A 16,521-nucleotide genomic window follows, 5' to 3' on the forward strand; every position below is an offset into this window, starting at 1 on the left:
ACCTAGCCGCTCATCGAAGTGAATTCTGTCTCGTTGAAAACCACCCCACCTATGCACCTCTCTGTTTATTCCCACCACCTCAAACCCTTTCTCTCGACTGATCCGCCAAATCTCGTGCTTTGCGTTGACAACCGCTCTTTGCATGTGGCTATCACGCACCGGTACCTCCGGTATCGTGCATATCACTACCTGTACCTTAGAAGAAGTGGCGCGCATGTCATCGACGCCTTTCGCCAGTGTGGTTGCTAGTCCTGCTGTATCTTCATTTAAGACATCGTTTAAACCGCCTGAAATTATCACGAGGTTTCGTCTATCAGCTGTAGTTTTGAGTTTTGCGCTCGCTTGCTTCATGACTGCTTCAAGCTTGCGTCCTGGGAACACCCCTATTGCAACCCTCTTGTCACCTCTCACCCTTTCTTTGATGGCTTCTGTGCATCAATTTAAATTCGAGTCCCCAGCGATTATCACATGGTGTGACTTTCCAGCTGGAGCGTCCTGCACCTGGGGGCTACTTGCACCTGTGACGCCGGCTGCTTTGTCCCCTCCCAGCCCCACCACTACCTCGCTGAAGCTGGGCCTTGCGACAGTTGAACTGGCTAAACCTGTTTTTTCCAAACTTGCTTGCTCTTTTTTCTCCACCGTTCTGGTTGCCGGTTCTCTACTGTTCTCTCCGTAGGCCGCTTCTTTGTTCAGCTTCGCTAGTGCTTCCTCGGCGGACTTCAGCCTTTCTCCCATTGCCCTCGTTTTCTCTTGCTCTGTCGCCAACGCAGTCTCGAGCTCATCGATTCTCACCAGCAGTTCACTTTGGGCAACCATCATTTTCTTCATTTTTTCCTCGACCTCACATTGCCTACGCTTCGCGTTAGCCTCTTCTCCATCCGCTTCTACGCTTGGGTCCACTTTCAAACCCACTCCACATCCTGAACACTTTACAGTCTTTTTAGCCATGTCTTTCTGACACCAATTGTCCCTATACTCGATAATTACTAAACTCGAGTCGTGCACTACGAAAAAAAAAGAAAGTCTAAACTCTACTACAAAAATTTGCGTGTTAAATGTACGCGCACCTCCCCCACGGGGTGGCAAAAAAAAACAAAAAAAAATTTCAAACACACACACCCGCACTAACTAATAAATACCTGGTGACTGGCCCCTGAAAAAGCCGTACCATAAAATAACTGCTACGAAGATTTCAACCGCTCCCTTATAATTATAGAGACAAGCTCAAAACATGGAAAAACACTTATCTGCACAGTCGATCCGGAGCGCTCAAAAAACACGTCCATCCACCATGACAGCCCGAACAAAAGTAGGAGTGACAGTCAACGCCATCTATAAGTCAAGCGACGAGTGTGAAAACACTCTTTTATGCGCATGTTTGGCGTCACGTAGCATCTGAACTTATTATGAGCGGGCAGCTGATTAATAGTCCCTCGTATACAATCTAATGACACCAATTCTGCCAGTACGAGACCCTCGTTTAATGAAATAAGGGAAAGAAGTGTATACCTCAGGGCTCGTTTTTTCGTGTTTTAACACAATAATAATGAGATCTAACGGACAGTAATGCTAAGGACCGTACAAGGGAAGTTATTAGAACCAATGGAATGTAAATAAGAAGAAAGAAAAGTGGATGAAAAAATAACCAGCCGTGAGCAGGAATCGAACCTACGATCTTCGAATAACGCGTTCGATGCTCTAACCACTGAGTTACCACAGCAGCCTTCCCTCCATTCACTTTTTTGGGTTTATATGTGAATTTAGAAGTAGGAGTGACAGTCAGCGCCATCTATAAGCCAAGCGACGAGTGTGAAAACACTCTTTTATGCGCATGTTTGGCGTCACGTAGCACATGAACTTATTATGAGCGGGCAGCAGATTAATAGTCCCTTGTATACAACCAAATGACACCAAGTCTGCCCGTACGTGACCCTCGTTTAATGAAATAAGGGGAAGAAGTGTATACCTAAGGGCTCGTTTTTCCGTGTTTTCACACAATATTAATGAGATTTAACAGACAGTAATGCTAAGGAATGCACAGGGGAAGTTATTAGAACCAATAGAATGTAAATAAGAAGCAAGAAAAGTGGATGAAAAAATAACCAGCCGTAAGCAGCAATCGAACCTACGACCTTTGAATAACTCGTTCGATGCTCTAACCACTGAGCTACCACAGCGGCCTTCCCTCCATCCACTTTTCTGTTTATATATATATATATATATATATATATATATATATATATATATATATAAACAATGAAGTGCTAACATAGGACCCGAAAGTAAAAGGGGCTCCGCTTTAAGAGAATTTGCTCTGAGCAGTCAGACTTTTATGCAAACTGCGTAGAACTCTGCGAATCTTTGATCCAGCAGGAATACCCACCCCGCATTGTTGAGGATGCCGTCAAAAGAGCCGATGCGCAGAATCGCAAGGATTTGTTCAGCGCTAAAAAGCAACCATCCGTTCAGGCACAAAGTAATCTAGTTTTAACACACTCAGCATCGGTGCCAAACGTTTCCTCAATTCTCAAAAAACATTTCAACATACTAGCGCAGAGTGCTCATCTTAAAGTAATCTTTCCATTGCCACCTTGGGTAGTCTTCAGACGATCTCGCAATCTGCATGACATCCTAACTTCATCTAAAACAAGGGTTCCCGATAATGTTGGTTGTCGACCTTGCAAAAAACCACGATGCAAGGTTTGCGCGCATATGACGACGTCACACATTGCTAAAAGCACTGCTTCTGATTTCTTCTATAAAATTAAAGGAAATTTTACGTGTGACACTTACAATTGCATCTATTTGCTCGAATGTTCCGTCTGCAAATTACAGTACATTGGACAAACCGAAACGCCCTTCAGATATCGCTTTAACAACCACAAATGTCATGCTGCCACCATTCCTAACCTTCCGCTATGAAAACACGTGCACATTCCGGGCCACTCATTTGATAGTATTACAGCTACAATCCTTCAATCGGGTTTCCGTTCCCACCACGAAAGAGAACTTAGAGAATCGTATTTAATCTATAAGTTTAAAGCCGTCGCCTGTGGTATGAATGAAAGCGCTGGCAAACTTTCATTTTTACCCATTTAGCTTCCTAAACACCCTTGACTACCACCGCTATTATTGCCGCTATGCTTTCACGCAGATAGATTAGTTCCCTGTTTCAGCTTTGTTGTCGGATCATGACAAGATGTTATACCCGCGTTTATGTTTATCGATAACTTCCTCGCAGTTGTACCTATGACGTGTATTGATGTTTGTGCCAGTGATACACACGTTATGTGGCTTCATAATTTTTTACTCATTGTTAATAATTTTTTATTCGTTTCGTCTTCGCACGCTTGTAATCTCATTTTTTTCTTGTCTTATCACGCGCACTGTGTCCCACGTGCTTTTAACAACCGCTTGTCAGCCATTAACAGCGCTATGATACGTTACTGGTTATATTGCATTACCGTCGCATGTTCACATCACTCCGACGAAGGCCGGTCCCGCGGCCGAAACGTCAGTCCTTTACAAAACAATTTTTCCTACGTGCTTGACGATTTTTTATAACTTTTACTTCCGGGTCCTATGTTAGCACTTCATTGTTTTCATTTACTATGGATCCCGGTAACAGCACGAAGAAAAATATCAACTGGAGGTATCCGTCAACCCCAATTTATACGACGGTATTGGGCGACTCCCAAGTCAAGTACCTTTTCCATCACTTCGACCCTAACCGCACCGCTACTCCAGCTTTTGTGTGGCAGTCTGGAGCCTGCATAACTGACGCGTGTGTGCCACCAGCGCCGCTTGGGCCAGGAACTCGACTGTCATCGAACCAACCGACCCACCACCTAAGCCTCCCTGCTCCCGTGCAAGATACAACGGACTTGAACCCTTTAGTGCAACAGCTGGCTTCCGCTACCGTGTCCCCAACCAGCCCGCCAACCAATCAACCAGGCCCTCTACCCGATCAGCGTCCACTAGGAACCAGACTACGACCTAGACCGCCCCAACCAGCAACGCAAAGCACTACGCGGACCAGTCCCCGAAAGACTCGGAGACCGAAAAACAAAGCGACAAACTGACTAGGTGAGCCTCCCATGCTTTCTTAAAGTTGAGAAAAACCGTGGAAAAGCGCATTCGAAACGAACTGCATGTTTCAACCCTCAGTGCATACTTAGCGGCTCGTGTTGCACGCAGGGGACTTTGTATTTCTATAAAAGCAGCCACAAGTCATATGTCCACTAAAATTATCGCTCAATGGCATGAAATCCTTACAAAAGCCACTTTGGATCTTACCCGCACTGTTCAAAACCATTACCAGCATGCTGTAAAAGACTCTCTAAACACGGAACGACAACTTTACGCGAGTGCTGACCTCAGTATGCATGAAATTGCCGAATTGGAAAGGTATAAAGTGAAGAAGCTAAGTGAGATTTACGACAAGAAATGTAAAAAGTTGCTCCGTGACGGCGTGGACCGCTCGTTGTTCCCAAAACAGGTAATAACGGCGGTCCCGACAAACTCGTTTCCTGAGGGCTAAGCCAAAGGGCAGTGCGGATGTCTTTGCGCGTGGTCGTACTACGCCAACCCATATCTCTCGACGCCAATCCCTATATCTGGACGTCAACTCGTACCTCTTGAAGGCAATACAAGCGGAGTTTTGCCCTTGCTCGAGTGACCGGGCCTTGTTGCCAGGGTATGACCGTGAATCACTTTTCCCACGAAGACGTGCTCGCGGCACCCTGTGTAGCAATTCTCACTCGTTTCATGGATAAGCCCATTTGCTTTTCCGCCATCTCTTTCGCCACGGGCTCTTTACTGCGTTTTTGCTCTTGCCGCAGCGACTTTGAGCAATACCATGTTCTCACAACTGCGACTGCTAACACTTGCCATACGTCTGGCTAAGACCGGACCCATGTTAGTGGTGGTACTCCTTCGGGATACGTGTACACTACACTGGCGCCCAATGCAGTATCAGAAGTTCAAAGCTTCTGACTGCTCTTAGTGAGTCAGTTGCCTGCGCACTTCGGGCTCGTCACAACTTGTCTACTTGACAGGATTTTTGTCCGCTGTCTTTTTTAGCAGATGCCGCATTCCACAACAAGGCCAATGCCTCTGTTGACGGGCACCCTTCTGCACCTGTCCATGTTGCCACCCCCTATTGGGGTGAAGCCACGAGGCGCCTATCCACTCCCTTTGGAGATGGTGCATCGTTTCAGAATGGGCCTCTTGCCCTATCCGAACGGTACGGACAAGTGCCTCTTATTGCTAATACGCCCTTTGGCATGCATGGCAGTTTGTCAGTACAGCGCTCGCACTCGGTTTTATGCGGAATCGACAGGCACAGGCTTTAGCCCTTGCCGACTTTGTCTTGCCGTCAGCCATACAACCGACACTTCGAACGCCCACTGAGCAGGTGCCTCAATTGTCGACGGTAGCCATACCATGTACGCGTTATGTTCGACAGCAGGCAAATTCCACAAGGAGCCTCTTTTGCTCTGGGAATGGCGGGCAGAGCGTTGGCTGGTTTGAAACCACCCCACTGATCGAGCTGGGAGACTGCTCACCTCCGTTCGACCGTGCCACTAACGCACCGACTTCCTGTGAAGCAGGTGTGATGACGCAGACGTTGCTGCAAAACGTCATGCAAATGATTGAAGCACTCTTGGGAGCTGTGCAAACGCTTTCGGCCATTCCGAAATGCGGTCACCCCGCTGTTATGCGCCAACCTACAGCGGCTACGGTCATCAGCTCTCCGCCCGAGATTTCCTTGACTCTGTCACATTATCAGAGAGCAATGGGTTCGGATGATCAAGATGTGCTTGGACGCGTTGTTCCGGCTGCACTGACTGACATGGTGGTGAGATGGTATCGGCTTACCGGTTACCGAGCAGCAACTCTCGAGGAGTTTCGCCTGACCTTTTTGCACGAATTCCTATCCACTGACTACGAAAGTACGATGCGGCAAGAGCTCGAGCTCCGTATACAGGCTCCTGAGGAGTCTTTACAAGAGTATGTATTTGCGATGGATGAACTTTACTCTATCGCTGAGCCCCAAGCCTCGAATGAGGAGCATTTCGAACAGGTGATACGGCGGGCACTTTTTCAGCATACCTGCGCGACAGCCACTTCTGGGATTTGGGGGAGTTGGGCACCGAGGCAAAGCGCATTCAAGGCGACCTTCTCTCGGCAAGTTCTTATCACCTGCCGCCGCCAGCCAGCGATTCCCTTGAACTGCGCTGCGCTTCCAGAGGGACCATGACCCTTTTTTAACGGCAGCAACTTTATGGCGCCCCCTTTGCAGCTGCAACCAGCTGTGGGTGGAAGTTGAGCGCTTGCGCTCTTGATCCATACACGCATGAAAGGCAGGCAGCCTGCGCTGCACCACCTGAAACCTTCAAGGACGGACGCTTTTTGACCCAACGTAATGTGGGAGGTGACGCTTGCAGAAACTTATCCTGTGATAATGTAGCGAGCCGATCTTTGCAGCTTGAGGCTATTTCCGCTGCTGTAAACAAGGGCTCATAGCAAGGAAGTGCACCAGATCCAGGCCTCCTGCGAGGCAGGAAAACGGGTTTGCAGGTCATTCGTGAAGGCACGAGCGGCCGATACTTTGCTTCTTCTCTCAGCGTACAGGAAAGCGTACGCACCCTTCATTCCGGTCAATATTCCCTGCCGTGAATTTTCGGCATTGCTGGACACGGGGGCTAGCGTCTTGTTGTTCGGCGAACAAGTGTAGTCCCACTTGCAGAAGCACTCAGTGCACTTGTGGGACAGCCGAACGACATTCACCTTTGTGAAAGGCTTGGCCTATTCGGCAGGTGGGGCAAGGTTGACTTTCAGATGGGGAGATCGACTGAGACGCTGGCTTTTTATTCATCTTCCAGGGCTCAGTGTTGTTGTGAATCTTGGTCGAGACTTTCTCCTTAAAACCGGGATCATTGTGGACATTGTGAATGGCAGCTATCCTAATGGGTCATTTTGCCCGCTCAAATTGTTCAACCGCCGGCGCTTACCGTTGCCTTTGCCGCAGAAGGGCCGGAAACTTGCCCTGCGCAAAGTTCGGGGCCAAGCTTCTACCCAATGCATTTGCCCTCTCACAGTCCCCTTCGGTAACGAGAGGCACGGCACGAACTGTGTTGCGTGCAATCTTCGGGGTCTTACCCTGGCGTTACGTGCTCGTCAGCTCGAAACTCCTGTTTGGATCGACCAACACGGCACGAAGAGGCACTACATCTTTTGGTCGCCTGCGTGACTCTTCGGGGTCTTACCCTGGCGTTACGTTCTCGTCAGCTCGAAACTCCTGTTTGGATCGACCAACACGGCACGAAGAGGCACTACATCTTTTGGTCGCCTGCGTGACTCAGTTAGATGATACACAGAAGAGTTGTCTGTCCATACTTTTATGTCAGTATGACGAGCTTTTCACCGATCAACCTGGCTGCACCGATTTTGTGAGCCACGTGATCGAGACTGGTGATTCGCTTCGTTTGAAGTGTGACCCCAGGCCCGTCAGTCTCGCCGAAAAGCAGATTATCGGCAGGTTGCTAGACCACATGCTTGCAACAGGCAATATTCACCGCTCTAATTGTGTTGGTGCTCAAGAAAGACGGCAGTCATCGCCTCTGCATAGACTATTGTCATCTGAATGAGTGACTCGTAAGGATGTCTATGTCTATCCACTCCCCACGATAAACTTCATCGTGGGAAACCTGGGTGATGCACAGTACTTTACCACGCTTGATGCCTCTAAAGGCTACCTACAGGTCTGGATGGGCGAGCGTGACCAGTTCAAAACTGCGTTCACGTCCCACAGAGGGTTGTTCGAATTCGCTCGTATGCTCTTTGATCTTTGCAATGCTCCTGCAATGTTTCAAGGACTCATAAACTGCATCCTCGGGGAAGCAAAGTGGTCATACGGCATGTGCTATCTCGACACATTGCAGTTTATTCACGAACCTTCTAAGAGCACTTGGCTCATGTTGCCAATGTGCTCGAGAGGGTGAGGAATGCCGGAATGACGTTTAATCTGCTAAGGTTGAATTAGGGAAGACCCATATTCAGTTACTTGGGTTTACGCTAGGAGAAGGCTTTATTGAGCCGGATTGGGAGAAACTTCCAGCCATTCCTGATTTTCCCCTTCCCAAGGACGTACGTGGCCTTCGCCGTTTTTTGGAAATGGTTAACATTTACCATACTTTCATTTCGTCTTGTGCCCAACTGCAGGGGCCCTTGAGCGAGCTCTTGGGTAAGTCTGCTGAGTGGCAATTGGAACCTGAGCAGCAGGAGGCTTTTTGCCGACTGTCTAACGCCACTGCAGAGACAGCGCAGCTCAAGCTTCCGGACCTTACCAGACCATTTGTTGTACAAACTGATGCGAGAAATCTGGCTGTAGGAGCTGTTTTCCTACGAGAATACGATGGTGTGTTTCTGCCGTTGTTTTTGCCAGCTGCTCCTCTGTCCCTGTGGAGAAAAATGATTCCGTTACGGAAAATGAGTGCCTCCCCATCGTGTTTGCACTGTGGAAGTTTGACGTCTACTTTGATGGGACGAAGTTCGTGGGGCAAACGGATCACAGTGCACTCAGCTGGCTGATGCGGCTCCGTGGTGGGCTCTCCTGATACTGCACTATGACTTTGCAGTGCAGTATTGAAAGGGGAGCACCAACGTGATAGCTGATGCACTATCCCGTGCCCCATTGTCTGCCGAAAACCTTGATCTCGGTGGAAGAGCCACTAGCGGTGCCTTTGCATGTGCAAGCGTCGGAGGCGAAAGAGTGGCTTCACCGCCATTCGACAAAAAGTGTTAGTCTCCATGCTGACGAACCTTAGCTACTATCCAAGTAAGTGGCGCCTCGTGAAGTGGCTGAGCAGAGAAGCTTTCCGAAGGCCATGATGCCAAGAGCGAACCCGTGACATCGACGTAAGAGGCAGTTGCTGCGGTCCTGAGTGGGCGCAATACCAGACTCCCTCACTTTGGGAGAATGGGAATCGCTTTTAGCAGAAACGAGCTACTGAAGCCTCAGCAATGTGATCCATTTTGTTGCAAAATGTGCAACGGTCTCAGAGAGACGAAGCGCCATTACGCTGCTTGTCCCGCAGCGGGCACAAATAGCGACTGTCTCGGCGAGGCGGAGCACCGATACGCTGCTTGCCCTGCAGCAGGCATGGATAGGGGGCTGGAACTAGCGTGTGTCACTGAGTCTCCGGCAAATTCATATTCGCTGGACCATGACGGGCTCCTGCTAAAGTATATAACCACCGAAGAGGAGTCCATCGATCCGTTTAAGGTGGTTATGCCCAAAAGTCTGAGAGCTGCACTGTTGCGATCCTCTCACAACGAATCTATGGCAAGCCATCAGCGTCTCGAAGAAAATAATTGAAGAAGTTGTGCCTCAGCTGCTCCACGTGTTCGAGGCAACATGAAAAAAGGAGACGCCAGCAAGAACGACAGCATCTGTGGACGTCCATGCCAGAGCAGGGATAAATAAATTATGTAGAAAACTAAATGCCGACACTCCGAAGTCCGGGTCAGCACTTCTACAAGTGCTGACCCGGACTTCGAGTGGCAACGCGCACCTACTCGTTCTTTTGTCAACGCACCGAGCATCACGGTCAACTCTGCTTCTTCAGCCCTGTTAATTTCGGCTGTCCATGGACACCACACCCAACAGCCACGCCACCCCAAATCCCACGGTACCTGACCTTGTCGTCGCTACCCTCAGGCTCCCGGAATTTTGGCAGGCGGACTCTGAACTCTGGTTTCTGAGTGTCGAGCCACTCTTCTGACGACACCAGGTAATGTCGCAAACTGCGAGGTATGATTACGTCATCGGCGCTTTACCACCTGCTGTCATCACCATCGTAAGAGACAATCTGCGTTCTTCGCCCCCTGACAATCCCTACGATACCCTTAAAGACGAGCTCATATGCCGGACAACTGAGTTGAAACAGGGTAGGCTGCAGCAGCTACTCACTTCGGAAGAATTCAGTGACCGAACGCCTACGGAGCTTCTGCGTCGCATGCGACGCCTGATCGGGGACCACTCTGCTGCATTGAACACATCAATACTGCGCGAACTCTTCTTACAGGGACTGCCACAGCAGGTGCGGATGATTTTCAGCCTATTGTCTACAGAAACCCTCGACTCATTAGCGCGAATGGCCAACAAAATTATGGATATTGGTGCACTGTCCATATCTGAGATCAAGAGACCACGGGAATCTACCCCCTCTGCACACGTGCGCGACGACCGCTTGGACTGCCTTCTCCAAGCTAACGAGGAGCTCAACTGCAAGGTTTATAAGTTGGCCACTGAACTGAGGGTGCTCATGGTAGACCACTACCACAATGCGTCACTACAACAGTGCCAAAGCCACGAAAGATCGCCAAGTCTGCCTCTAAGCATCTGCTGGTACCACCACCGATATGTTGCTCGAGCTCGTGAGTACAAACAGCCATGCCAGTTTGCGGAAAATGCACGGGCCACGCACTAACGGCGGCCGGTGTTTCAGGCCCGACATACAGCTGCCTATTCCAGGTCACGGACCGTGTCACCAACGCCCGCTACCTCATTGACACTGGTGCCATAGTGTTTGTTGATCCTCCTACGTTGGAGGAACGCCGACGACGCCAGACCTCGCCGTCTGTCACTTCAGTCAATGGTTCGACCATACGGACCTACGAACAGAGGTCTGTTACACTTGACATCGACCTGAGATGCACGTTTCGGTGGATCTTAATTGCCGACGTGCATGCACCCATCATCGGTGCGGATTTTTTTTGGCATTTTAAGCTTGTGCTAGACCTACGACATAGCCGTCTCGTGGATTCTGAGACCGTCCTCTCAGTTCAGGGCGTGACATCAAAATTGCCACCCTTGCGTCTCGTGCAAACTCATGCTAAAGTCTTCCCGCCATGGTCTACGCTTCTGCAAGAATTTTTTTACCTCTTTCGTGCTCCGTCTCTTGAAGACCTGATACGCCACAATGTCACTCATCACATAGTCTCGCTCCTGACCGCTACAAGATTGCACGCCAAGAATTCAAGCACCTGCTTGAACGATGATACGTCCGCCCCTCTTTCGATGCCTGGTCATCACTGCTACTCATGGTTACCAAGCCCTCAGGTGACTGGAGACCATGCGTTGACTACCGCGCCCTCAGCAAAGTGATGATACTGCACCGCTGTTCGATACCGGACATTCAGGACTTCACAGCATTGCTGCATGGTTCCAACGTGTTCAGCAAAATTGACTTAGTAAAGGCATACCACCAAATACTTGTCGAGCCTTCCAACGTACTGAAGACTGTCATAATAACACCTTTTGGCATGTTTGAATACACGCGTATGCCTTTCGGTCAACGAAACACCGCACAAACCTTTCAACAGTTCGTGGACCAGGTACTTCATGGTTTGACCTTCTGCTTCGCGTACATAGACGACATCCTTGTCTTCAGCACCACTGCAGAAGATCACAAACTTCACCTGCGTCAGGTTTTCACACGACTCCACAAACATGGACTAGTCGTCAACGGACCAAAGAGCGCTTTAGGCGTTTTCTCACTGGACTTTCTTGGCCATCACGTGGATTCGCTTGGGATCTCTCCACCGGCTGCGCGTGTTGAAGCTATATTGCAGTTTCCGCGACCAACAAATACGAAGAAACTACGTGAATTCCTCGGGCTTGCCAACAATTACCGGCGGTTTATTCCTCATTGCGCTGCCATCTTGCAACCACTCCATGCACTTCTATCTGGTCAAACAAAACCCAACGCTTCCATCATCTGGACGCGCCATGCACAGACAACTTTCAGTTCCATCAAGGAAGCTCTGGCTAACGCAACGCTCCTCCCGCATCCAAAGAGCGACGCCATCACTTCGCTCACAGTGGACACCTCGGATGTCGTCATAGGAGCAGTCTTGCAGCAGTTGGTCGACGGAGTTTGGCAGCCGGTCGCTTTCTTCTCACGGAAGCTCTCTTAGACCTAGCGACATTATAGCACATTCAATCGCGAACTTCTCACGACCTATTTAGCTTTCAAGCACTTTCGACACTTCCTAGAAGGTTGGCAGTTCCATATCCTCACCGATCACAAGCTGCTTACGTGTCAATCGACCGCTACCAACTCTGCCCACACCCCACGTGAGATCCGCCAGCTTGCCTACATATCGGAGTTCACAAGTGATATCCGGCACATCAGTGGCAAAGACAACCCCATTGCTGATGTGCTTTCTCGAATAGAAATGAACGCAACTATGGATGAGCGCCCACCAGTCAATTTTGCAGCCATGGGTACTGCACAACAAGGCGACAGCAAGCTTCAGGTATTGCAACTTCAAAAGAACTTCATCAAGCTTAAAGATGTCCAACTTCCAGGATGCGCGATTTCTCTTGTTTGCGACACCTCTACCGGTTGTCCTCGCCCTCAAGTTCCAGCACCATTTCGCTGCAGAGTCTTCGACGCTTTGCATTCTTGTCGCACCCCGGTATACGTGCGACTCAGCGCCTCATCACAGGGTGATATTTATGACCTCGAATGAACATCGACGTCTGCCACTGGACACGCGCTTGTCTCAAGTGCCAGCTAACCAAAGTCCAGCGCAACACGGTGAGTCCACTGAGTACATTCACGCCTCCTGACTCGCAGTTCAGTCACGTGCACCTGGACCTTGTAGGCCCTTTGCCCCCATCGCAAAACAGCCAGTATATGCTAACCTGCGTAGACCTGTTCATGTGGTGGCCTGAGGCCCTACCCCTCACCGACATCATGGCAGAGTCAGTGGCCCACGGACTCATCACCGTGTGAATAAGCTGCTACGGAGTTCCCAAGACCATCATAACGCATCATGGTCGTCAATTTGACTCCGCGCTCTTCTGCACATTGTCATAAATGCTTGGTGTCAATCACATCAAGGCGGCGGCCTACCATCCAATGTCGAATCGCATGGTTGAGCGATTTCACCGCCAACTCAAAGCTTCGCTCATGGCCTCGCAATCGTTGATACCCTGGGCGGAGTGACTACCACTCGTCCTCCTCATTCTGCACAGCTCGATACGTACTTACGCGTCCTTCTCCTCAGCTGAGCTCGTATTTGGCACTATCTTAAGGCTTCCTGGACAGTTTTTCGACACGTCACCGGTATCACCCTTGAACGTAGCTGATTATGCCAGTCTCCTCAGGAATGCCATGAAAAATGTGTCCCCTATTCCTGCATGTCAACACTCACGCCCAAGTTTCGTCAGTCGGGTGCTCCGCGACTGCACCCACGTTTTTGTACGACATGAGGCAACCAGACCGTCACTTCAAGCTCCGCACGGCGGACCCTTTAAGATCGTCAAGCATTGCCCGAAGCTTTTCGTTCTGTTGCTTAATGGACTCGAAGACAGTGTCTTCATTGACTGTATAAAGCCGGCTTTCTTCGACACTGACGCTGTCCTCGAAGACTACAAGCCATCCGCGAAAACCAGACGAACGCGCTTTGCAATAGCAAAACCTACAACCTGCTCATAGTGTTCGCTCCTTCGCGCATGGGCTACCTCGCTAGAGGGGGGGCCCTCTGGCAAGCCGTCAGCGTCTCGGAGAAGACGAAGTAGGTGTGCGGCAGCTGCTCCCTGTGTTCGAGCCAGGACGAGAGAAGATGATGCCAGAAAGAACAACAGCGTCTGTGGACGTTCAAGCCAGAGCAGGGATAAATAAATGATGTAGGAAACTAAACGCCGCACGTCTTCCTACAAATCCATGGCTGGTCACCTGAGTGGCTCGAAAGTTTTTGCAAAACTGAGCCGTGTTGTGACCTGGCCTGGCACAAAGCGTGACATATTCTTCGCTATTGCCGTTCTTGCCACATCTGTCAAACTATGATGTCAAGGGGTGGCAAACCGCCCGGTCTCATGAAACCGATTGTCAGTGAGCATCTGTGGCAAATGGCCACCTGCAATCTAATGGGCTCGTTTCCCAATGCTGAGCAGGGGTTCGTTCACCTGATGGTAGTTGTTGATCACTTTTCGAATTTGGTGGAATAGTTCCCTTACCGAAAGCTGACAGCGCGAGCGGTGCTCGAGAAGCTGCAGGAAGTGTTTTACCGGTTGGGCTTCCGGGAAAGGCTCATCACGGACAATGCTTCGTATTTCACCACTCGGGTGTTTGGTGCCACTGCTGTTCTCCCGGAATCGATCACTGTACCACTTCACCCTACCATCCTTGTCCAATTTCATGGAGTGCGTAAATCTTATGCTCAAACTGATGTTGGCGGCCTTTGCTGAAAGTCAAAGTGACTGGGCAGATTATTCTAGTGAGTACGTGTTCGCTATTCAGAAATTCGAGAATCGCTCGACTGGTTTCTCGCCCGCCTTCTAAAATTTTGGAAGGGAGTTGGCAAATTCGGTGACCAGCCTCATTCATTGCCAGCTTGAGGATGAGGAGACGTAGGCAGACTGCTCTGCTTATGGGCGGACACTTAAAGACAGGCTTTGTTGAGCTTTCAGCAAAGCAAGGCAAAGTTTGGCGTCGGCCAGGGCTCAGCAGAAGGCCCAATATGACCGCAAGCATCACGACTTAGCTTTTGAGGTGGGCAATCTTGTCCTGAAGCGTAACCATGCTCTTAGCGATGCGAGTAAAGGGTTCCCAACCTCGCTCGCTCCTAAGTGGCTTGATCCATTCCGAGTTGAGAAAGCTTAGACTCCACTCGCATGCTTGTTGAAAGATCTCCATTTGGGAAATCTCAGCTGTGCACATATTGCAGACCTGAAACCCTTTTTATCACGGTCTGACGAGCTCGCGCCAGCACCCTGCGGCACTTCACGCAAGCAACGGGGCACACCCGGAGCGGCAGACTCCATTCGAACCCTGCACCGGCATAGTCTGAGGAAGCGGTCACATTTGTGATTTCGTGCTGGACGCGGACTTTTTACGCAACCGAAGGTCCTCAGTTTACTGTCTAGCCTCAGTATAGGCTAGCATCTTTATGGCCTGTTCTCGTAAAAAAGTCGACCTCGCACGGCTTGTTGCCGGTGTTTCATTCAAGTGTTCATTTGTATTTTATGTTTTTGTGTTCTTTTGGCCTAATGTTGAGTGTAATTTTTGCTCTGTTTAACACTTTTTGTGCTGTCTTTTATCTACTGGCAAAGGGAGTTGTGAACTTCAACATCGGTGCTTATGCGTGCATGCTTTGCACCTTTGCTTGTGCAGTCGGCGGCGGTGTGTGTGTGTGTGCGTGCGTGCTTATGTACGTGTGTATGTGTGTGATGCTTCTGTGCATGCCCGGGGAGAGTGCTCATCGTGGTTTCTTCCCATCGACATGGACACTATAGGTGCTCATACTCTGACCTGCTGACGTCAGACAGTCTGGCTGTGCCCTTCTCTCAGCCGTCGCTGGAAAGCCTTGCTGCCTCTTTCTACCTAGCTCCTGCGCGAGGCCAGGCAACCATTTCTGGTTCAGCCACCCTGATCCCTGGAGAGGCCCGGCTTCCCAGCCAGGTTCCCCTATCATCCATCAAGAAATGAGGGGCCTCCGAACCACCACCAAAGCGGTGTTCATTGGACATGCTGACCAATCATCGACAGCAGCCACGAGACATCAGGGAGCCCCTGTGCCTCTGATCTTGCACATGGGCATCGCACTCAGCGACCATTATCACTCTTTACTGCCCCTCCGCGCATTGGATGCGATCCTGCCTCCGCACCACAAACACTAGCCTTACTTTCCTTACTCCCTTTCGCAAACATTTTGCAGTGTCTATTTATTTTATTATTTGTGTTTCTTCTTTGTCATCGTTTTTTTTTAGCAGCAGTTACAGGGCTGGACTAAGGTTAGCTGTTGCTCATAGCAGTGTCATTTTAACTGCATAGGTGACATCCGGCTGCCTTTGCAGACCGGTAAAGGGCAAATTTAGCAGAGGGGGATGTGGGAATTGAGGCTAGCCTGCCACCATTGCGCGGGCTTTGTGGCTTATTTCTGCCGTTCTCATATCCTGACGTGGCTCTTCCCTCTTCCGCTGTCTGTCGCGCTGGGGGAGTGGAAATGAGTATTAACCCCTCTCACACAGCAGCGGATGTCGACTGTGGTGCCGTGCATTTGCACAGCATCTACTACGCACAAATCATCTTAATTTTTGTGAAGTGTGCATGCACTCACTGTGCCTTAATTCATTATTCTTTGGAGAAGCGTGAAACTCGCTGCACACTTGTAAGGCAATATGCGCTCTTTGTTGTGGCTGATGACGATTCAAAATTCTGGCTGAGCCTCTGGTAATGCCTTGGAAGCATTCAACGACCCACTCATGGTGCGATTCGCGTTGTGTGGCACCTGGTTGTTACTTTACCCTTCTGAAGTGCTCTATTTCAAATGTTAACACGACTCCGTACCCGACATGAGGCTAACATAGGGCCTGTTCGCAACTGGGATTCAAGCACAGGCGTGGACGTGTAGTTGAATGTGTGGTTGCCACACAGAAAGGCTGTGTTTGAATCTCATTGCATTGTTGGTATTTTTTTATTTGTTTCATTTTTTGACGCAGTT

General features: G+C 49.8%; 1 protein-coding gene across 12 annotated transcripts in view; it reads left to right on the forward strand.

The window, feature by feature from the left end:
• Positions 1-16,521, forward strand: part of LOC119162985 (tRNA (34-2'-O)-methyltransferase regulator WDR6) — a 996,048-nt gene that overhangs the window by 733,524 nt on the left and 246,003 nt on the right. The gene's annotated exons all lie outside the window — the stretch shown is intronic.

The sequence above is a fragment of the Rhipicephalus microplus genome, unplaced genomic scaffold, assembly GCF_043290135.1.
Source record: "Rhipicephalus microplus isolate Deutch F79 unplaced genomic scaffold, USDA_Rmic scaffold_34, whole genome shotgun sequence".
Taxonomy (NCBI): Eukaryota; Metazoa; Arthropoda; class Arachnida; order Ixodida; family Ixodidae; genus Rhipicephalus; species Rhipicephalus microplus.